The sequence below is a fragment of the Puma concolor genome, chromosome A3 (assembly GCF_028749965.1).
Source record: "Puma concolor isolate L17-30 chromosome A3, mPumCon1.1.hap2, whole genome shotgun sequence".
NCBI classification, from domain to species: Eukaryota; Metazoa; Chordata; class Mammalia; order Carnivora; family Felidae; genus Puma; species Puma concolor.
Genome location: NC_141669.1, coordinates 96,495,247 through 96,518,658, shown reverse-complemented (window position 1 = coordinate 96,518,658; position 23,412 = coordinate 96,495,247). Strand labels below are relative to the sequence as shown.

The 23,412-nt window shown below is 45.5% G+C and overlaps 1 protein-coding gene and 1 long non-coding RNA gene across 5 annotated transcripts in view; one reads left to right on the top strand and one right to left on the bottom strand.

Moving 5' to 3' along the window:
- Window positions 1–818: 818 nt before the first annotated feature.
- Window positions 819–21,466, bottom strand: LOC147582614 (uncharacterized). Of its 2 annotated transcripts, none has more exons than XR_015249333.1 (2): window positions 19,803–21,466; window positions 819–1,135 (listed from the first exon to the last, which is right to left on the bottom strand). It is a non-coding gene; the product is annotated as an uncharacterized LOC147582614 (long non-coding RNA). The 2 variants fall into 2 exon arrangements; XR_015249334.1 differs by lacking the exon at window positions 819–1,135 and adding an exon at window positions 14,323–14,607.
- The window catches only part of RIN2 (Ras and Rab interactor 2), a 225,342-nt gene continuing 222,549 nt past the window's right edge, over window positions 20,620–23,412 (top strand). For all 3 annotated transcript variants that reach the window (XM_086701579.1, XM_086701583.1, XM_086701580.1), the window contains exon 1: window positions 20,620–20,742. The gene's annotated coding sequence lies outside the window, so the exon portion shown is untranslated. The remainder of the gene's footprint in view (window positions 20,743–23,412) is intronic.

Sequence of the window (23,412 nt, the reverse complement as noted above, 5' to 3'; positions counted from 1 at the left end):
GGGTTACACAGGTACGAATAGGTCCAGTCCCCAGGGTATTTTCAACCGATAAAAGATCATTCCTGTGGTAGCAGATGGCCAACTGCCCAAGGAATGGACTTAAGGGGTTGCAGACAAAATATTAAATGAGTGGATCCTCCAGAGATGTGTTGGGGTACATGGTTGTGAGACTCAGCTCATTGTGTCATTGTTGCAGGACAAATGACAGTTCATTTGAAAGGCCTAACTCTCTCTCTCTCTCTGTCATAATTGGTGCTGTTCCTATACAGTTCTTTCCACACTCCCTGTCCATTTATCTGAATGTTGTCATGTGAACGTAACACAGAAACCAGGACACTTTTCTCTCAAATCTTGACAACATGTATTTTCTTAATTCACGCATCTAGCATAGAGAATCGAAAACCTTACAAGTAACCCTAATTTATCCCTGACATCCAGGTAGACACCAGTTGGAGAGAAAAATCCAACTACAGATGAAACTGGTTAACTGTGACTGTTTTCGCCATTTTCATGGGCCTCCCAAGCCCAGCACCATCTGTGTCCCAGTGAGAGGCATGTTAATGGGGCAACGGATACACGAGAGTATTTTAAAGGGATACTGATGGGTGTAAGAAATGTGTTAACATAAACAAACTATACTTCCCCCACTCTACTTCTGTAAACGAGGCAGGTGTCAGTTTGGGGCCCGTGGAAGCAAAGAAATGTCAAAAGGATGCTCAATCTACCCTCAATGGCTGCAAAACATCCCTTCTTGCATGAGAACTCTGCTACTGGAGTCCAGTTCTTGGACCTGATAATGACAGAAACAAGACCGAACCCCAAAGTCAAAGGCTTTATTGGGGCTGCATCTCATCTCTGAAAGGTGAAAGGAGCCAGCGCTAAGAGAGGCTGGTCTCTCCAGACAAAGCTGGCACCCTGCGTATAAACAGAAAATTCCCACTCAGGTTCCCAGGTTGGGAACACGTGCTAGTAAGGGAAAGGGGCAAAGTGCTTTGTTCTGATTGGTTGGAAGGGTCTCGTCCTGATTGGTCGATATTGGCAGGCAACTCGGACAGCTTATTGGTGTTTTTTGGAGCCGAGGTCTTCAGCTTTAGGTCCAGGTTGTACAGACATTGGGCCGCATCCTGCTTCTGCTCTGTAAGAGAAGTGGTTTCACAATAATAGCAAACAGAAAGCGCCCCAAGTACATTTCACTTGGGGCTTGTTCTCACAGTCTCTGACTGTCTTAATTCCACTGGCCAAATGCCCAGGCTTCTTAGTCCCTATTAGAATTTTAAAATAATAGTAATTTTTAAAGCTTTAGTCTTGATTGTTGGAGACGTCACCTGAAATGGTGGCACTGATAAAAATCTGTGAGTAGACGGAACCAAAGAATCTGCTGGCTGTTCAGAGGCAGCCCCTACACCCTAACCCTCCCTGTGTGGAGAGTTGTGCATTTTTCCTAACCCTCCTCACTGTGTGTGTCAGTGCAGGTAATGGCATCAAACTCCAGCCTAAGGCAGAGAGAGACTCCTCACCGTGGTCCCACGTTAGTATCCCCTGGGGTGCATTTAAGACTACCATACCTAGCCGACCCCCATCTCCCATAATTCTGATTGGGGTTATCTGGTTACATGTTTTGGACTGTCAGGTGTTTCTACATGTGTCCATGGTTCAGAACCAGGGTCCACGGAAGTATAATCAGACGATTTGTGACACTGTGCATATCCAAAAAGTAATGCTATGTATTCCGTAGGTTTTTGCTACTCAAAGTGTCGGTGGACCTTGAACTAGCATCTTTGACTAGAAAGAGTTTTTTAGATTTCTTATGGAATAGCATTGTCAGATAGAACTTTTCTGTAGGGATAGAAATGGCCTACATCTTTGCCATCCAATAGGGTAGCTGTTGGACTCATGTAGCTGTTGAGCACTTGAAAGGTGGCTTGTGCAACCAGGAATAAAATGTTTGATTAATTTGCGTTGTAAGAGCCACATATAATTAGTGGTTGCAGTATAGGTCAGAGCAGGTATGAAATTATTAAGGGGCCAACTTGGCAGACAAAGATCATGATTTCTTCCATATAATAGAGAAGGTGCCTCTTCGTCTTTGCCCTTGGTCGTGAGTCCCGCTGTCCTGAAACAGGAGGTATGCCTTAGAGCAGCCATTCTCAAAGCCTGGTTGCTGGGCCAGCAGGAGCAGCAGCATTGGTGGCTGATTAGAGATGTAGGATCTCAGGCCCCACCCAGACCTTCTGAATCAGAACCTGCGTTTAAACAGATCCCAGGTGATTTGTACAAACATTGAGAAGTGTAAGTACGAGTTTGAGATGCTCTGCACGTAGACATCTGCTCTGCCCTCCAGAAGACTCATAGCCATTTGCACAAATACCCTCTATATTGTCACTGGTATCAGTGTATGCGATAAGAATTGTCAACTGGGAGGGGCACCTGGGCAGCTCAGTCCGTTAAGCCTCCAACTCTTGATTTCAGCTCAGACCATGATCTCATTGTTTGTGAGTTCAAGCCCCACATCAGCAGGGAGCCTGCTTGGGATTCTCTCTCTCCTCCTAGCTCTCTGCCCTTCCCCGCCCCTCTCTCTATATATATATTGAAAAAAAGAATCGCCAACTGGGGATAAGCACAGATTACACAGAGAACAAAACATTTGCAGTTGGGGATGAATTGGTAAATTTGGAGGACAAGAGTTATGTTTTAGTTCCAGTAAGCTGTGAGGGGCAGAAGGTGAGTAAAGGTAAAGGAGTACTACAGAGAATTCAATGGGAAGGCCAAGATCTAACTCGGGGTATCTCACGTCATCTTTAAATTCACCCTACTCTTTTGGGGCACCTGGGTGGCTGAGTTGTTTGAGCATCTGACTTCCACTCAGGTCATGATCTCATGGTTCGTGGGTTCAAGCCCCGCTCTTGGATGACAGCTCAGAACCTGGAGTCTGCTTCAGATTCTGTGTCTCCCTCTCTCTCTGTCCCTTCCCTGCTTGCTCACTCTCTGCCTCTCAAAAATAAATAAACATTAAAAAAATTCGCCCTACTCTTTAGGTATGGGACTCACAGTGAATGTGCTGCCAGATATCTTGTTAATATTGGAAATTCCTGCATTGTACTGATTGACTAAACAGGCCTGTCTTCTTCCTCTAATGAAATTGGGTACTGATTCTACTTTTTACCTTCTGAAGTCCCACAAGATTTGCTTCACTAGCAAGAGGAGAGATTTCTCCTTTGAAGCTATTGAAAAAAAAAAAAAACTCAACTAACAAAGTCATTGCATTTAGCAAAAAGGGGCAGAAAATAGAACAAGGAGGAGAGTGGTTTATGTAACAGCAATTTTCTGTAATAAGTGTGGGGACAGGTCCCACCGGAAGGACATTTAGGCTGTAATTTTTGAAATGAAAATTGGGCCCCAGCTGGATAGCGGTAAGGTTCGAAGCCAGGAGCCAGCACAGCCAGGAAGTGGAGTCTCAGATGACTCAGCCCACAGGGCACGGGAGGTTGGGATGATTGCTTCACCCAGGGGAGCACCAACAGTCATCTGTTGTGTTGGCGGTGGCCTGTAGTCCTCATGGTGTAAACGAGAATAAAATTTGTCCTTCTGCAGCTCATGAGAGTCATTTACTTGCATTTATGCAGGCCAAAATCTGGATATTTAGCACCAACAGCCCCTAAACTTTCCTTAGGGTTGAATTTTCCTTGCCTGTGGGACCTCCTGTCCCATACTCGTCTCCTCACTATCCCCAATCCAAATATGAAACTAAACACCTGGGAATTGGTTTTAAATGCCTCTCTCACAGCTCTTCAGACCATCCCAAGTGCCCTAGAAATCAGATTCAATTATTTGATATTAACATTCATCTTACCTCCTCCCCTCTTTATACAAAAGCTATTTTTTAAAAGCTATCATTACAGAATTTCATTTGCAAATAAGCACAAGATGAAAACAAATGAGGTATTTTATTCTGGCATTTGATGTGATTCTGCCCACATACAAGAGCAAAGCATTTGAGGAGATTTGATCCATGGCCTCCTCCCAGGACCTACAATGTCCTTGCATGAGAAAACTCACCACTGGCAATTTGACAAATAACTTCTTATATTCCGCCGCCAAAAACGAGGGTACAGGTAAAAAGTCCAAACATGTGTCAAAGTATCTATTCCAAAAGCTTTTCAAAATTACTCTCCTGAAAAAATAAAATAAGGGAATAAGTATAGGTTGAAGAAGTATTAACTCAATAACAGAGGACCCAGTAAGAGGGTAAAGCTGGTCCTAAGTGTGGGAGTAGATCTGGGGACTTGTAGCTATACCCAAAGTGCTAGATACAAGACTGGCTCACGAGCGCCAGGGCAACCAGACCATAACCTATGGTGATCTTTTTTGTCTGAGGGAAGTTATTTACCTCTCTCAAATAAGACCCACAAGTTAACATTCTGAGCCCTTAATCAATAATAGTTGAACAGAGGTGCATTCCCTTAATTATTACTCCATGATGAATTCCTGAGTGGATGTGTTGAACAATGTTGCAGTATGTATGGCATTGAAAGGACAAGCTAGCCTTAACCCTAACCCTCTCTTGGCCTTATTTCCAAGTGCTGGATAATTTCATGGCACCCCAGTTGGTTTCCATTGAAATCACTCATTTTTACATGCCTGTTCACAAGTGATTCAGCTAAACAGGCCTGAAATTCCTCTGGTGTCCTAGCATTTTCATTAAAAGCATTGCCTTTCCCCTTCCTAAAATGCTCCTTAGTCCTTCCCCCAAACATGGTATTAATTCAAAGGAACTTAAAACACTAGCTAGATTCCTCTCACCTGCACACATGTCTTTTTCCCTACTCAGCAGTGCCCACATTTCATTCAAGGCGGTGAGAAAGCATAGCAGGAAACACTCAGCTGGGCATGTTCTATGGGCCAGTGAGAAATGAAATAGGAATGTTGTACTGGGTTGAATTAAAAGTTCTTCTCTCTCTGGGGCACCCGGGTGGCACAGTCGTTTAAGTGTCTGGCTCTTGACTTCAGCTCAGGTCATGATCCCACAGTTCATGGGTTCAAGCCCTGCGTTGGGCTCTGTGCTGACAGCATGGAACCTGCTTGGGATTTTCTCTCTCTCTGCCCCTCCCCGCTCATGTGTGCATGCCCTCTCTCTCTCTCAAAATAAATTTTTAAAAAAGTTAAAAAAAGTTCTCTCTCTGAGTGTAATACATGCATGAAACAGTGTAAAATTGAAATGCTTATGTGATTTAGTGTTACTTTCTATTTGTGGGGGACTCTACAGTTTTAAAAAAGAAAGAAATCAAAGAATTATGAAAGTAAAAGTCTATTCTCAAATATTATTATCTTCTCAAAGAAATTTTTCACTCAAAAGTAAGCCGAACTAAGAGACAAACTGTGGTTTGTCTTTTTAAAAGAGATAAACTAATTTTTCATTTTTATGCCAATATGATTTCTCTATATTTGTTTTTGCCATTTATTATAAAGGACTATTGTGTTTATCACTCTCCCTCCACTTGGATGCATTAATTAGGAGCTTGGGAGAGGTGGGAGCGTGTATTTTTCCATTTTTTTTTAGAAATCTAAATATTCATAAACCAGTCTTCCAGTATTCGAAAAGTTTGTGGCTATTGGTAAACCTAAGGAAATTTCTCAACACTAAGAACAAGATTCATCACATTTTACTATCTGAATTATCTTTCAATTTACTTTGACAATTATTGATTCAACTGTGTCTCCCCCCACACACACACCCACCCCCATCCCCAAAACCTATGTTCAAGTCCTACCTATGAATGTGAGCTTATTTGGAGAGAATCTTCACAGTTATTAACAAGTTAACATGAGACCATATTGGATTCACGTGGTTCCTAATCCAATAACTGGTGTCCTGATAAGAAGGAAATTTGGACACAGACACACAGGGAGAATGCCGTGTGACCACAGAGCCACAGCTGGAGTTATGTTGCCACAAGCCAAGAAATGCCAAGGACTACCAACAGTCTCCAGGAAGCTGAGAGATTGTCATGGAATGGATTCTCCCTTGAGCCCCCAAGAAGGAACCAACCCAGATTACTTTTGGACTTCTGGCCCCCAGAGCCATAACTGGCCCCTAGAGTACATAACTGTTGCTTGCAGCCACCCAGCTTGTAGTCATTTGTTATGGCTGCCCTAGGAAGCCAATTCCATGATGATTCAGATAGCAACATGAAAATAATACCAAGTTTGTAAGCACACTAGGTCTCTTTGATTGGATCTTGACCAGTTATAGGAAAAAGTTGTAATTATTGGTAATGAGGGAAAATTGCACAGAGCTGTTTAAATTCTCTGTGTCCTTTCCCAGGTGGGGCCATAGTACAAACAGGACAAATAGGACTCTTCCAATTTTGCCACCTCTGAAACAATGTTGCTATGGAACATCCATTCCAGGTGGCATGTAGAGATGTCAAGGCCACAGGATCATTGCCCAGCACCTACATATACAACCCTCCCCACCAAGTCCTGAAGATAGGAACAGATGCATCCGTGATTCTGCCAGAGGTAGTGGTTGACCACGGGTTTATGGGATGAGACTTAGACACCAAATGCTGGGGGTAGGGGTGGGAGATACTGTCTAATGGGGATGAGGTGCATATAAGAGACCAAGACTTGTACAGCTTCTGCTCCCATTTGCAGCTTACGTGGGTGGGCTGAGAGCTCCAGCCAGAGGGTGAGCAGAAGATAGAAGAGGGTTCTCCCTATGAAACATCACCTCCAAGAGAGATAAGCAGCCAGAGCTCCTGTGGAAGGGACAGAGGCTGAACTTGGGACCAGAGTGGGATGGTAGCCAAAACCTCAGGATGAATGGGATGGTCACAGTCCCAGCCTTCAGACATCCAGAAGGCTAGTACAGACACAGACCATGTGGCTACTGGAGTGTGCAATGGCCTCTTATCACTATGCTGTGCACCAAACATCAACTCAACAGGGCTTTTACCTTGAGAGAACCATTGTCCTCAGCAATGATTTGCCTTCATTAGCCATGTTTTTGGAGATCAACAAAAGAAGAGCCTGGCATATGTGATTCTCTGAGACACTAGCATGCCAGACCTGTCCTCATGGGAGACCAGTGAGGGAAATTAAGCAGTAGTCAATCCCAGGCTCTGCCATCACTGCCCCAATCAGCAGCCTTGGGGTTATGTTCTGGAGACATCCAGCCCAGGGTGGCATTTTTATTCACTCTGGCATCTGCTGAGATGTGCTCTTTGTCTCTGCTTTTTTTTTTCCATTGATTCAGGCAGGTCTGGGCTGCCATCTGGGAGGTGTGATAATCCCATGGATCTGTCTTAGGTCCATGGGCCTCTATCTCCTCATAGATATTTCTTTTCATCTCATATCATGTTGAGCAAAGGACTCTGGACTCTTCCCACTTTGTTGAAGAGAATATGCAGAGTTCCTTCTACTTTCGGGTGTCATCATCCTATATCATAGGGAACCTTTGATTCCTCCTGATCACAGTCTGGACTTACCAGGGAGCAAGGCATTTACACCTTGCCTTCAGAAGGCTTACACTTACATGATGCCCAGTCAGAACCATCCTGGATTGATTCTTCATTCAGATAAGTAACATCATCTTTAGGTTCAGAGTGCATTTTATGTGCCAAAGACAAAGCACACTGGAATATAAGAATTGTCAGATGTGTCCACTGACCAGCATCATTCCAGAAGTGCTGGACACTTAGAGCTCATATAGCAACTAAACAAACAAACAAAAGCAGAAGCACACCCATAAATACAGAGAACAAGCTGATGTTACCAGAGGGGAGGGGATGCAGGGATGGGCAAAATGGGCAAAGGCCAGTGAGAGGTACAGGCTTCCATTATGGAATGAATAAGCACAGGGATGAAAGGCACAGCACAGGGAATATAGTCAATGGTATTATAATAGCATTGTATGGTGACAGGTGGTCTGCCCTTGTGGTGAGCACAGCACAACATATAGACTTGTCCAATCACTATTTCCATCCTTCACTTAATACTTCGAATAAACATGGGCTGATGGAAACAGTCCAGAAGATTTTGAAATATTTCCAATAATTTCTATTCACTAGAAAAGTGGTGTCATAGCTTGCTTAAGAGCAGAATACATGAAAGACACCTGATGTTACTTCTTCAGGCCACCAATGACCACTATGAAAGCCAGTTTCCCCATGATGTAAGTCAAGGACCCCCAAGACCTTCTGTATTCCAGGGTCCTCCTTTCCTATAATATCCAAATAACATTTCTGAAAGTAGAGTCCCACATGGCAGACTAAATCATGCACATTTATGTCCCTCCCCTCCCCACATCCCCCTAAAAGGAAAGTAAAGGGGTGCAAAAGGAATTAAATCCATGACAACAAAGAGGATCTGTATGACCTTCATCAGAAAATTTGAGCCAATGATAAATTTAATGAAGACAAAAGCAGATTAGGGATAATGATGGATAAAACAAAGCAATGAATGAAAGATCCAGCCCCAGACATATTCCCATAATTTTACAAATTGGAAGATAAAGAAAATTTTGCAGAGGAAAAGAAAACCAGATCAATTTTTAGGAGAAGGAGACTCAGACTAATGGCATTGGTTAGATCTCTTTTCAACAATGCCAGATGGTAGAACACAATGAACAAATGCCTTCATTTGAAGAGGAGAAACTATTTTGAGCCCAAATTGTCACTGTTAATCAAAATATCAATTAATCACTAGGGAAAAATAAATATGTCTTCAGACATACACAGATTCTGAAAGTTAGCCTTCCGGAACCCTTCCTGAGATAAAATGAGGGCAAAAAAACAAAGAAGGACCTGAGATCTAGAAAACAGTGGACCTACTGGAGAAGTACAGAGAGAAAGAGACTTGGAACTGTAGTTCCCAACAGATCTAGAAAATAACCAGCTCAGACCAGAGCAGAACTGTGGAAGTCTCTGAAAGCATGTTTTCACAGAGAAAGTGGATTCCCTGGAGCAGTTGGTGTAATTGAAAGTCTGGATATTTCTGAAGATCTGTGATGGTAAATGTGCTCTGTTGACAACACAAACAATAAAAAATAAAAAGGAAAGGGAGGGAAGGAAGAAGGGAGGGAGGAAGGAAGGAGGGAGGGAGGGAAAATTAGAAACCTTGGGAGGGAAAGAACCATGTAAGGAAATAAAGGTCCAAATATGAAGTCAGCTGAAATATAGCATAATCATTATTTTCAGGAATGGAAGGGGGGCAAGAAGAAGATTCATTTGACTTTGATGCTAGAAACATCTTCCTTTAAATGTCATAGGTGACGTTTGGTTCATGGAGAAGGAAAGTAAATCTTAGCCCATTATGAGGCTGCAGAGTAAACCCTGGTTATAGTGATGTTAATGTGGTTGATTGTTGTTCAGACTTTAGAATCAACCTGTAAACAAGGTGTGGAAGACTGAATTATGAATACAGAGCAGAATGCACAAGGAAAAGTAAAAATGTATCTGATAGAGATGATGGAGGAAAAAGTTCTAACCCAGAGGTAGTCAGCAAAGGTTTGTCCTCTGTGCAACCCCTCCTCTCCTACATCTGCTGAGTTATGTCGTCTGTTGCTCCAGATGCCGTGCGCACCATTCCTGCTCCACACCTTTGGCCTTGTGTCCCTCTCTCTGCTCCAGCCTAGCTGAGTCTCCGCTCAGCCTCCAGCTCACGTTTCAACTTTTCTGGGCTGTCTCCTTTGGCAACACCAGTCTACAGTGATCTCACTGTACAATTGGGAACTGCTTTAGAGACTCAAACTGACTTACCAGACAGAGGATTTGAAGACTGGCCTCTTCATACTGCTTATAAAATCAAAACACATGCAAAATGTGGTAGCAAAGGGAAATTTCAACTGTTCGTTTGGAAAACGTTCCTAAAAGCAAGGAATCTGGTCGATCTTTGGATTCACATTCTTGATTATTTTCAACTTTTGGAACAAAAGCAATACAGATCCTTTTGCTCTGGTCATCACCTTTTATTAATTACACTGAAACTGGGCACCTGCCCCTTTCCTTACCAGGAGGAGGGGAGGAACTAGCCCCTTTCCCTGCAAGCAGCTTGATATCTGGACATAGAATCAGTGGCCCTCATCCTCAGCTGTGTGCTGGCATCACCTGGGAAGCTTTTAAAAGTCCCAAAGCCCTGGCCACACTGCACATTAATTACATCAGATCTCTCGAGATGGGGGCCTGAGCATCAGTGTTTGTTTTTTTAAAAAATCTTCCCAGTGATTCCACTGTGCAGCAAGGCTAAGAACTGAGTTAAAGGCTGCCGATTTTAGAACAGTGACCCTTCTAGAACCTGGGCTACATATTAGAATCACCTGGTAGCTAAAAAGCTGCTCATGGCTCATTCCACTCTAGAGACCCTAATTTAATAGGTAGGGGGTGAGATCAGAGCATTAGGATTGTATAAAACTCTCCGGTGATTGTAATGTACAGCCAGGGCTGACACCCACTTGCCTGGGCATGTAACACAGCATTAATGCCAAAAGAGGATTAGGTGAGAGATGTAGCAGGGGCCGGAGCTAAAGGGTGCCGCCCACAGAGGAAGCAGTGGAAGCCCCTTACAGAAATCAGCCACAAAGCCTGGATACAGGTTTTAGAGATTAACAGGGCAGCACAAAGGCCTGCTAAGGTGAGGAGTTAGTGTAAAGAGGAACACAGGGACCAATGGTCCTAGAGCATTTCTTCTAGACTCCAGGGCCATGAAGCATAGCAAAGGGAAAATGGCTTTCTCCCAGTGTTGCTTCTCCTACTGGTTTAAAGGTGAAACCCTGAGCAGGGAGGAAGCCAGTAGACAGTAGAGACCAGCAGCTGTTTTTCAGGGCCTGGGGAGCTGTTCACAGGGCTCATCCTTTCCTACCGTGGTAGGAAGACTCCATGGGGGATGCAAAATGCCCCATGATCTCCATACTGGAGTTGTGTCCTATAATCTTCTCCTTTTCAGTTTGGGCAGGACCTGTGATTTGCTTCTAGCCAATAGAATATGACAGGTTCTCATTTCTGTGACATATATCTATATCTATATCTATATCTATATCTATATCTATATCTATCTATATCATCTATATCATCTATATCATCTATATCTTACCACAGTGCATTAGATTGAGGGACACTCTCTGCTGACCCTGAAGACACAAAGTGCCATGTTGTGAATTGTCTGTGGAGAGGGCCACGTGCCAGGGAGCTGCAGACAGTCTCCAGGAAGACTGAATATACAAATGGGCGATGGCAACACACACACACACACACACACACACACACACACAGAAATGGACAATGACCAGACTGAGTGTAGAAATAAAACTGTGGCCCACAGCCTACAGCATCTGGTCCAGGAAACCAACTCAGAATTTACAGTAACCAGCCCAGGAAGCCAACCACTATTTATAGGGCAGACTTGTAAGAAGTCAGATTACCATCTCTAGCAACTGGTCCAGGAATCCAATAACTCCTGTAATGATTGGTCCGAAATGACCAGAACTTGATTCATAACTGGCAGCTTCCTAATTTTGTTCCGGTTTCCACCTTGGGACCAGAGATTGCCAAATATGCACTCCTGACCAGTCACATAGGACGCTGGCTGCTAGTTAGCTCACCTCCAGCTTCCCCAGGCCAACAGACTACAAACAGGGCACACCTGACCTGAAGCCCCTTCCCTTTTCCCACTACAAATCTTTCCAACTCCTCTACCTGCATCTGGGTCTCCAGTGAACACAAATAATAGTGGCCAACTCCCTTTCTTTAGCAAGCTCTGAATGGATGGCCTCTACTTTTATTCTCATTTGGTTGGTCTTAATTTATTTCCGCAGAACTGAGAGCCCAGTCACGCAGCTGCAAGGAAGTGAATTCTGCCAACAACCACAGGAGCTTAGAAGTGAACTCGGATAAGAGTTCAAAGGTCTCAGCTGAGGCCACAGCCCTGGCCGATCCCTGAATTGTAGCCTTGTGAGACCCTAGGGGACAGAACCCAGCCAAGCTGTACCCAGACTCTTGACCCATGGAAACTGCATGATGATAAATGGATGCTGTTTGAAGCTAGCATATTTGTGGTCTTTTGTTATGTGGTAAGAGAAAAACAGTACACATATCCTTAAACTCCTGAGAAGCAATAAAGCCTGGAGCTAACCTTTGACCTTTCTCCAATACACAGAACAGTTAGAATAGTCAGTACCCTCAGAATGTCATGGGCTCTCAGGCCAAAATATTGTGTGCCTGAGGAGTACAACTGCCACAAAAGGGCAAAAGTATAACAACATATACCACCTGAAGCAGAATTACTGAAATGGTCATGCCAAAAATTTTAAATAATCATGATAAACATATTAAGAACGTGGGGGAAGAAATTAGCCATATGAAAAAAGAATCAAGGATCACACGAAAAGGAAACAAGTGGGGATATTAGATGTGAGAGACTATTTTAATATAGAAAATGATAGGTGGGTTAAAGAACAGACAGATATAGCCCAAGAACCAATGTGTAGGAAGAGGTGATCCAGGACCTCTCTGAGAAGGCAGCTGAGGAAGATGAGGAAGTTAAAAGGAACGGAAGACAGAAATCAACACGCAGAGCCAGGTCATAGGAGAGCCACAAGGAGAGGAGGAAAGACTTTAAATAATGTCCTTGAATTCCCTAGAATTAAAAAAAGATGATAGTCTGCAGATATAAAGGGCACCAAGAATACTGTAGACAAGAAAAAATTCTTGGATCCCTCCGTTATAGTAGAATTAGAAACACTGAAGGCAAAACTATGATTTTTAAGCTTCCAGATTACCAAAGCAGATTGCCTTTGCTTCCTTGCTTCTTGCTCGCAACGGAGGAAGACTTAAATTGACCTCAGACTTCTCAACACCAATCTTAAGCTCAATGGAATTATATTTTTGAGGTGTTAATAAATAGAACTGTGAACCTAGAACTTTATAACTAGCCAGACTGTTGCTGAACTGTGAGGACATAATAAAAATATCTTCAGACATATAAAGTCTCCAAAAGGGTGTTCTGTACTAGAGGTGCAGATATGCAAAGGACCAGAGAGAAAACAGCTAGGGCAGAGGTTCTGGCGCTGGATCAGGTTCAGTGTGTTCAGGGAACAAAGGGAAAGCTGGAAGTTAACTGGCAGGAGATGGGGTTAAAGAGGGCTGGGGTCAAAGTGGGAGGACACTGCAAGCCATGGGAAAGATTTTTGGATTTCTTCTAAGAATAGTGGGTAGCAAGAAGAGTGAGCAGGAGAGTGATAGGATCCAATTTCCCTTCTAAATACACCATTCTACCTGCTATGTGTAGGATAACCAGTAGGGGGCAGGAGTGGATGCCAGATTCCAGGCAGAAAGCTTCCTGCCTAGCATAGTGATGATGGTGGCTTGGCATAGGTTGGTGGCAGTGGAGGAACAACGAAAATGTAACCTAATTGAAATACAAATCAAAACCACACTCAGATATCACCTCACGCCAGTCAGAGTGGCCAAAATGAACAAATCAGGAGACTATAGATGCTGGAGAGGATGTGGAGAAATGGGAACCCTCTTGCACTGTTGGTGGGAATGCAAATTGGTGCAGCCACTCTGGAAAGCAGTGTGGAGGTTCCTCAGAAAATTAAAAATAGACCTACCCTATGACCCAACAATAGCACTGCTAGGAATTTACCCAAGGGATATAGGAGTACTGATGCATAGGGGCACTTGTACCCCAATGTTTATAGCAGCACTCTCAACAATAGCCAAATTATGGAAAGAGCCTAAATGTCCATCAACTGATGAATGGATAAAGAAATTGTGGTTTATATACACAATGGAGTACTACATGGCAATGAGAAAGAACGAAATATGGCCCTTTGTAGCAACGTGGATGGAACTGGAGAGTGTGATGCTAAGTGAAATAAGCCATACAGAGAAAGACAGATACCATATGGTTTCACTCTTATGTGGATCCTGAGAAACTTAACAGAAACCCATGGAGGAGGGGAAGGAAAAAAAAAAGAGGTTAGAGTGGGAGAGAGCCAAAGCATAAGAGACTGTTAAAAACTGAGAACAAACTGAGGGTTGATGGGGGGTGGGAGGGAGGGGACGGTGGGTGATGGGTATTGAGGAGGGCACCTTTTGGGATGAGCACTGGGTGTTGTATGGAAACCAATTTGACAATAAATTTCATATATTGAAAAAAAAAAAGAAAATGTAACCTAATTGTATCCAAATGTAATACAGGAGGGATATGTAGCAGAGCATACCCAGTAGGCCCTACCTTCATAGCATAGGGGAGGCAAACTTATCCTCTATCCTGTTAGAATCTCTGGCTGGGCCAAAGAATTAAGTCAACATCAGACAGATCAACAAGAAAAAGGCATACACATTCTATTTTACACTTACAAAAAAGCATTCACAGGAAAATGATGCCCCCCAAAGTAGTTAGGTCTAAATGTTCATATGCATTTAGGTTGAACAAACAGCAGTGATTGTGAAATAGGGGGAGTTGAAAAGGAAGAGAAGGCTGTTTTCACGAGGTGGTCTGTACAGATTCTTCTTGGCCTCAACTCCCCATCTCTGATGATGACAGTGTGTTTTTCCTCCTGGTCCCTGGAGGGCGGCTTTCACATGGGAATTCTGCATTGTCCTGCTTTCAGGAAAAAAGGGGGAGGTCAGAGCATCCTTCTTGCTCCTTTGTCTTTCAAGTGCCTTTAGCTCCAATTAGTATGTCAAATGGATTATTTTGGAGTGATGTGTTCTCTTTTTCTAAGATTATTTATTCATTTTGAGAGAGAGAGGGTGTGCAAACAGGGGAGGGGTGGAGAGAGAGAATCCCAAGCAGGCTATACATTCAGTGTGGAGCCCGACATGGGGCTCAATCTAGAAACCGTGAGATCATGACCTGAGCCAAAATCAGGAATCAGATGCTTAACCAGCTGAGCCACCCAGATGCCCCTAAAATGACATGATCTCAGCCTTTTCAACAGCATACCTGGAGTCCACCTGCTTACCTCTGTCTCAGTCCCTGTCTAATCACCATCTCCACATTGTTCACAGCCCCTCACCCAGTGACTGCAAAGCTACCTTGGTAGTCTCCTCCCATTCGTTGCTGTCTCCCCTCTTCCATCCTTTTCTCGCATGGATGCCTTTCTGGTCACTTACAAATGGAAACCAGATTGAGCCATTTCCATCTGAGACCCTCTCCAACTGTCCCTAAGCCCCTAACTCCAGCCTGATAGCCTCCTCCCTGCTCCTTGAAGCTCACCTTAGCACCTTGGTTCTGGCTGTTCCTTCTTACTTAGACTGGAACATTCCTTCCCAGAAATTCACCTGACTCGTCCCTCTTTTGTCATTAGTCTCAGCTGACATGTAGCCTTGTCAGGGAGGTCTTCTCTGATCACCCAAACAATGTAAGTCCTTGAGCAACTCTCACATTACTTTGGCATGTTTTTATGGCACGTATCATGCCCTGTATATCTTCATTTTTATGTGTTCGTATGTTTATTGTTTGTCCCCCTCCATTAGATGGCAAGCACCTTGAGAGAAAGATTTTTTTTTTTTTTTTTTTTTTATTTTTGGGACAGAGAGAGACAGAGCATGAACGGGGGAGGGGCAGAGAGAGAGGGAGACACAGAATCGGAAACAGGCTCCAGGCTCCGAGCCATCAGCCCAGAGCCCGACGCGGGGCTCGAACTCACGGACCGCGAGATCGTGACCTGGCTGAAGTCGGACACCCAACCGACTGCGCCACCCAGGCGCCCCGAGAGAAAGATTTTATCTGTCTTATCATATAGTCACAGTGTTTAGAAGAGTGCCTGACACCCAGTAAATAACTAAGATTCATGTGTTGAATAATTAGAGAATGAACCACTATGGTTAAAACAAGAAGTATACTTTTCAAATACAGGAGACTATATAAAGAGATAGAGTTTAGTTATTTTAATCAAAAAAAGCATAGAACTTAGGCAAAGGCATGGTTTTATAAAACCCAAAAAGCATAAAACAAGGTGACAGAAATTAAACCAAATTTACCAGGTGGGTTTAAAATAAAATTCAATTATGGCATATGTTGCTCCAAAAGGATTCACGTACAATAAAATGATGCAGAAATGTCTAAAATAGAGGATAGACAAAAATGCATTGGTTGATTGCAAACACAAAGAAAACAGAGGTCGTGATTGGAATTTCTGAATGAATCAAGGCACATTGAATGGGGCAAAGGAGGTTTATTATACTGACAGCTACATGATCCACAGTGTGGATCTGGCATGAAAGTGCTAGAATACAAATAATTGTAAATTGTAATAGATTGTATTGTAAATGTAAAAAGAATTGTAAATTCTTTTTCTTCCTCTTTTTTTTTTTTTTTTTTTGAGAGCAAGAGAGAGCAAGCAGGGGAGAGGGGCAGGGGGAGAGAGAGAATCCTAAGCAGAGTCCATGCTCAGCACAGAGCCCAACCCAGGGCTTAATCCCACGACCCTGGAATCATGACCTGAGCTGAAATCAAGAGTTGGACACTCAACCAGACTGAGCTACCAAAGCACCCCAGAATTGTAAATTCTGAGAAAAACATCAGAACCCCAATTGAAATGGAAGATCTTAACACATCTGCCCTAAGTCTATTATATCCTAGAAGGGGAGTAGGGAAAAAGCAGGATATAAATTAGGAGACTGGCAAATGAGATAGTAAAAATAAATGACCTCGTGAATTAGAATAAATATAAAAGATGAATTACCATTTAGTTAGTTGGTGTTCAGGTTCACCAATAAACAGTTTTCAACAACTACTATATGCTAATTATAGGACTGGTTGTGGGGGTGTTTAACATGCCTTCTTTTCTGATACAGAAATATTTTTCAAAATAGATCATATACTAGGTCACAAACAAAGCCTCTATTAATTTCAAAGAGCAGAAATTATATAAACTACATTCTTTGTCCACAATGCAATAAATCTGGAAATTAATAACAAAAATTTAAAGAACAAAAACAAACCTCAACACTTGGAAATTTTTAATTGGTCTAAATAATAAGGTCAAAGGAAAAAATAAAATATTAGGTAATTCTATGTATGTTTGCCTTTACACTTGTACTGTGTATATAATTTTATATATAATATTAATGCTATTTTGATTAACAAAGTAATATACCATTTTATTTTTTATTTTTTTTTTCAACGTTTATTTATTTTTGGGACAGAGAGAGACAGAGCATGAACGGGGGAGGGGCAGAGAGAGAGGGAGACACAGAATCGGAAACAGGCTCCAGGCTCTGAGCCATCAGCCCAGAGCCTGACGCGGGGCTCGAACTCATGGACCGCGAGATCGTGACCTGGCTGAAGTCGGACGCTTAACCGACTGCGCCACCCAGGCGCCCCGTAATATACCATTTTAAACATTCAGTTTACAGACCTACAACTTGAAAAGTTAAAGTCCCAATAATCCCACACTCCAGGGATAATCACTGACTTTCTTTCAGATTTAAGTAAACAAACATATAAGTAAGAATATAAATAAAATATGTACCCCTGCCAAATGCCCTCTTCTGTGAGGACCCACCTCCCTCTACATGCACTGCATCTTTGGAGACGGAGATGGGAAGTTCTAACTACCATCTAACTACTATGTAATTCCTAACACTAGGAATTAGTTAACTATCTAGGGATGCTCTCTACTTGACTCCCAGGGTGGCTATGGGCATGCACCGAAGTAATGTCACCCAGTTCCAATGCATACTAATGAATAAAGAATTGCCATAATTATTATGATGGTTATTCTACAGCTCAGACCCAGACCAAAAAAAAACAAACAAACAAACAAACAAACAAAAAAACCACACACTCACTCTTTTCAAGTCATTTTATGTGCATAAGACACCTCTACTTCTACCACAGAGAACAGAAATTGCTGAGTTGCCAGCTCCGGGCAATGCTTGCAGAACCAATGCTGCTTGGTTTACTTTAGAGGGAAAATAACTTCATTACAAGTGACATTTTTTTGGCTAGCTGGTCCTCCACTGACCAAAATGCCCCAGAGCACTTGTGATCTCTGCAGCTGACTGGAGTGGTCACTTCAGACTCCAAGGACCCTGGGGTAGGAAATCAAACCTGCCAAATGTGAAATAAGTCCATGAGAGGGTCCAAAGTTTTTGTCTTAATTTTTTTTTCTTGGAGTTTTCTCTGACCACCTCTTTTATTTTTTTAAATTTTCTTTTTTTTAATGTTTATTTATTTATTTTGAGAGAGAGAGAGAGAGAGGAAGGGGAGGCAGAGAGAGACGGAGACAGAGTATCCCAAGCAGGCTCCGCACTGTCAGTGCAGAGCCAGACCTGGGGCTCGATCCCACGAACCGTGAGATCATGACCTGAGCAGAGATCAAGACTAGGATGCTTAACCAACTGAGCCACTCAGGTGCCCCTGACCACCTGTTTTAAATTGTAGCCTCCCCACCACCCTCTTTCTCTTTTTGAGTTAATTTTTCACCATGGCAGGTATCATCAACCTTGTCTGGTTTATTGTCTCTGTCTCCCCATTAGAATGTGAGTTCCATGAGAGCACAGCAGTTTGTGTGTTCAGTTTACTGCTCTAGCCCCACCGCCTACAATAGAACTTCACATAGTAGCTACTCAGTAGATAGTTTTGAGTGAATAATCTCCAAATCCATCTCTACAGTAAAAGAGGTTTTCCTGAGGGAGGACAGAGCCAAATGAGCTCCAAGTTTTAAAACAGATTGGGCCTGTAGGGCCATCCATGGGGTAATGTACACGAGATGAAGAAACTTTTCAAGAGGTTGAGTGAAACAGAGACAGGGGGAGAATATTTACTTGGGGAGCTTTGTATATAAAATTGAATCCTTTGGGGGCAGAAGGGACTGAAGAGGGAGAGATATGAAGCCAGGTGCGCCTTGGCCCACCTCTCCCTTTTGCCAACATATTCAACCTCTTAGGAATTTCTGACAGTTCTACCTTCAAAATAAATGACAGTCTAAGTACTGCTCTATGTGTGCACTCTGTAACTCTGCTCTGTGTAACCTTTCTCTCCAGCCTAGAGTATGTCAATAGCTCCTAACTTGCAATTAACTTTGTGCGCACAGCTGGCTCTCCATACAACATCAAACTAAGTCTTCCAACAATATAGATCAGATCCTGTCACCGCCTGCTCAGACCCTCATGGGTGTCCACCTACCACCTCAGAGCCTTTGACCTTAATGCACCTCCTCCAGGTCCTTGCTCAAATCCCACCTTCCCAACCAGGCCTACTCTGACCACCCCACTATTCAATTCTACCCTCCACTCCAGACACCAGCACTCCTTGGCCTCCTTATTTTCCTTTTTTTTTTCCCCTATTGCTGACTTCTTCTAACATTCCAGGTTAAGTGACTTACTGATGTTCACAATTTACCCTTTCTCCCGCTCCTGCTTCCCAGAATGTCAGCTCCAACAGGGCAGGGAGATCTGTTTTGTTCCCCTGGGAACACTGAGCTAACATTATTAGCTCAATGCCTGGTGCATATCAGGTGCTCAATAATTTATTGAATGGGTGACTTAGAACATTAAGAGAAGTGCAGTGGGTAATGATTTCCTGGGAGTTGAGCTGATTATGAAACAAATCTTTAGAAAGCAGGAATCGCAAGAACGAACACCAATGCTATTCTCCTCTTTGGCTACTTGTCTGAAGCAGACCTTGAATAAAAATAAGGACTTTGTTTCCTTTTCCTGCTTCTGTCCCAAACAGGTGCCTGAGGCTCCTTTTGCGACACCAGCTACTTCGGTAACTCTAACACTGTTAGCAATTTCCCCACAAAGGTGCTCTCCTTGGCAGGCAAGTGGAAAAGCACAGCCGCTCACCAGGGACGGGCCTGACTCGCAAGAAAAGACAACTGCAGATTTCTGGCAGGGCCGCTCCCAGCTCCCCGTCAGCCCTCTTCGCTATCCCCAGGCGTTACGAGGGTGGCTTAGAGCTGAGCTAAACCACATCCCGCCTCCCCGCGACTCTGGCTCCCTGGGGCCGGGGCGGGGCTGGGCAGCTCTGCACACGTAGGAACTGCCCCCGGTCGCCCGCTTCCCAGAGGGGATGCAACGAAACACCCGGGCCCCCGCAGCGCGTCCGGGCACAGGACAAAGGGCCAGAGCCCACGCGTGCCTCCCCGACAGGGGCTTCCCAGCACGCGCGGCTGATCCCGCGGTCTGCAGCCGGCTGGCGGGGCTGGCGGGGCTGGCTTGGGGGAGAGGTGTGCGCGCGGTTGAACTGCTCAGCAGTGAGCGCAAAGAAAGGAGACAGAGAAGAATATCCGAGAACAGAACTCCGGTCCTCCCCGGGGAGTGCAGAGGAGCAGGGCGGGGGCGCCGAGGCGCGTCGGGAGCTGATCCAGCCAAATTTGCTCCGGGTTAGATCAACTTTCTCGGTCTCGGCTCGCCTGGTTGCAGCTAGGGTTCCAGGTCACCCGCAGGCGCCTAGACTGCAAGTCCCGAGGGGCGGAGGGTGCGCTGCACGAGGGGAGGGGGCGGCCGGACCCGGGGTCGCGCAGGCGCCGTCCTCGCCCCCTCATCTCACCCCCGCCCCGTCCGTTCCTCGGGCGCCGGAGGGTGACTGGGGGAGGGGGATGGCTAGCGCCGGAGCCGTGGGAGGGCCGGAGGCAGACACAAAGCCTGCCCCTCCCCTCCGCTCCCCTACTCCTCTTCCTCCTCCACCTCCCGCTCCGCCCCAGTGGGGAAACCCAGCCCCGCGCTAGTCCGCGGGCCACCGCTCGCCCCCGCCTCCGAGACCTGCGGGGAGGGCCTGCGCGAGGTAAGGGGCGGTGGCCGCGGAGACCCCACCCCCGGTGTCCGCACCCAGCACCCGGGGAGGCTCCGGGGTGCCGGCGGGAGCTGTGCGGGGTTCGAGGCCCTGGGTGCTGCTGCTCGCACTGTCTTCCCCTCCGCAGGGGACCTGGGGGTAGAGAGAGCGAGCGAGTGTCCTCGAGGGGTTGTGGGAACGGGTGGGGGAGGAGGTGCTAGGGAGTGGGACGCCGGGACCCGCGTAGGGTGACCTTCTGAGGCCCTGAGGCGACTGCAGGTCCAGTTGGTGTCTTGGTGTATCCTTAGCCGACCTCTGCGGGGGTGGGGTGAGGGACAGCCGGAGGGTGCGGGCGCGGTGGCTCCAGGTGCCGTGTGTGTGAGTGCTCGCGGAAGGAGGGGGCGGGGAGGGCACCTTTGTTGAGTTCTACCTTCCGGGCCGCCTACGGGGTGTCAAGTGCGCCTGGTGCCTGGGAGCGCGGGCGGGACTGGGGGTCGCACAGCCCGGGTGCCCAGCGCAGCTCCAGTCTGTGCGCGCATTCCGTGCACGGGCAGACGCTCCCTTCCGAGGCTTCCTCCTCCGGGGGCACAAGACCCCGTGGGAGGGTCCGTGAGTCTGGCCGCGGTGCGCTGGGCTGTCGCGCTGATTGATGGCTGCGCTGCGGGAGGAGGAGGAGCCCGGGGTTCCTGCCGGGAAGGGACGGGGCCACTTTCTCACCCTCAGGCCTCTCCTCCCCCTTCTGGGCTCGGCCTCCACCCTTGGCCTGGGCTTCCACCCGCACAGCGTCCGCCCACCCGGCACCGGGCGCCCCTGCATGGTCGGGGGACGGCAGCGTTTGCAGAATTCTGCTTTAAAGCCTGTGATTTGTTGCCAAGAAACACAGGGCAAGACCCGGTCCCCTGGGCCCTAAGAGGCGCCTTTCTTCTGGAAGATCTCGAATCCTTTGGGTTTTCCTAATTGAGCAGAGGAGGCTGCATACAGTAGAGCCGCACTTTGTTGCAGGCCTGAGGGTTTCGGGCACATTGGGGGTTCTTAGGAACGTGCTGTCATCAATAAGGAAATCTCAGAGCACTCTCCCACCGACAGGACTTTGTGAATAGTGAGCAAAAATAAACACTGGCAGTACTCCGTAATTAAGATATTTTAAGGCAGTGTTTTAAAAAATAAAGTTTAATGTAAAAAATCAACGATGAACAAAATACCAACATTTAACATAAAGACAGCTTTTGTTAGGCCCCTGCATTATTGTGCAATGGGAACAGTGGTTTCCAGTCACCCTCAGTTTGTCCGGTCCCCACCTGGAGGTTTATGAGGGTTGACAGTGGCCTGCAACAGATTAGGCAATGCTGGCTTTATATATAGTCCTTTTTTTTTTTTTTTTTTTTTTTTTTTTTTTTTTTTTTTTGCGGTGGAGCTTTTATTAACTTTTTACCCAGCTCAAATATGGGGGGATATTTTGATAGGTGTATAGAGAAGTGTGCATTTTCCTTTTGGCCTCAGCTTCCAGTGTGTCTCTAGAGAACCCTTGCATTCCCAGTGCTGGGGTACTGGGGTAGTTCTATAGAGGGCGTCAGGGGTCAGGTGGGGCCTGGGACAGTGAGGGGTCCTTGCATCTGGGTCTAGAGAAGGCTAGTGGTTGACAGGAGTTATGAGGTTTACAGACTCTGCTCTCAGTAGTTGGAGACTGAGGACATGAGAGCAAAGCAACCAGGACCTCTTTTGTCTGGCCACTTTCTGCAGGTAGAGAAGGTTAGCTAGGTAGAGAAGGAGACCTAAAATGACCCACACCTGCTGCCCTTGCAGGGGTGGATGGGAGGAGCTTGACTCCCTCTGGGGTCTGGGATGTGCTTGTTCACTAGAGCTTCCCAGCAGCCCTTCTGTCCTCACTTGAGGCCTTTCCTCCCCTTCACCAAAGTCAAGGGCCACTACCTACTCCAAAGAGGAGTTCGGGGGGCGCCTGGGTGGCTCAGTTGGTTAAGCGGCCGACTTCAGCTCAGGTCATGATCTCACGGTCCGTGAGTTCGTGTCTCCCTCTCTCTGACCCTCCCCCGTTCATGCTCTGTCTCTCTCTGTCTCAAAAATAAATAAACGTTAAAAAAAAATTAAAAAAAAAAAAAGAGAGGAGTTTGGTTCTCCAGAATCAACCTCTTTACTGGACTGAATCTGCTTCCTCTGCATAGAGGAGACTGAGAACTGATTTCTACGTGCAGGGGCATGCAGCCCTGGGAGGCCAGCCTTAATGGGACCCATTCTTCACATACTCCCCAGGCTATGTCATCTTGGTATTATGTCTCACTGCCCCCCCCCCCCCCCCAATGTATGTCCAGCCCTCCTAATGGTCTTTCACAGTTCTGGTGGTTTCAGCTGGGAAGGTTCCCCTGACCTCCTTCCTCCTTTCCCTGATGAGACGTCAGGGCCACCACAGGTGTGGACCCCACTTGCCCACTGTCTGTGAACAAAATGAAAAGCCAGATCATAGCTCTTCCTGCCTCACCTCCAACACCAGGGACAGGACATAGAAAAGAATGAACAAAACTATCCCTTGGTATATCCTTAGTAGATAGATGTATATCCTTAGCAGATAATCATTTTTATAGCACTTTGCAAAATGCTTTTACAGATAATACCTCAGTGTTTTTCACCAAAGTACTGTTAATTCCACTTGGTAAGTGAGAAACAGAG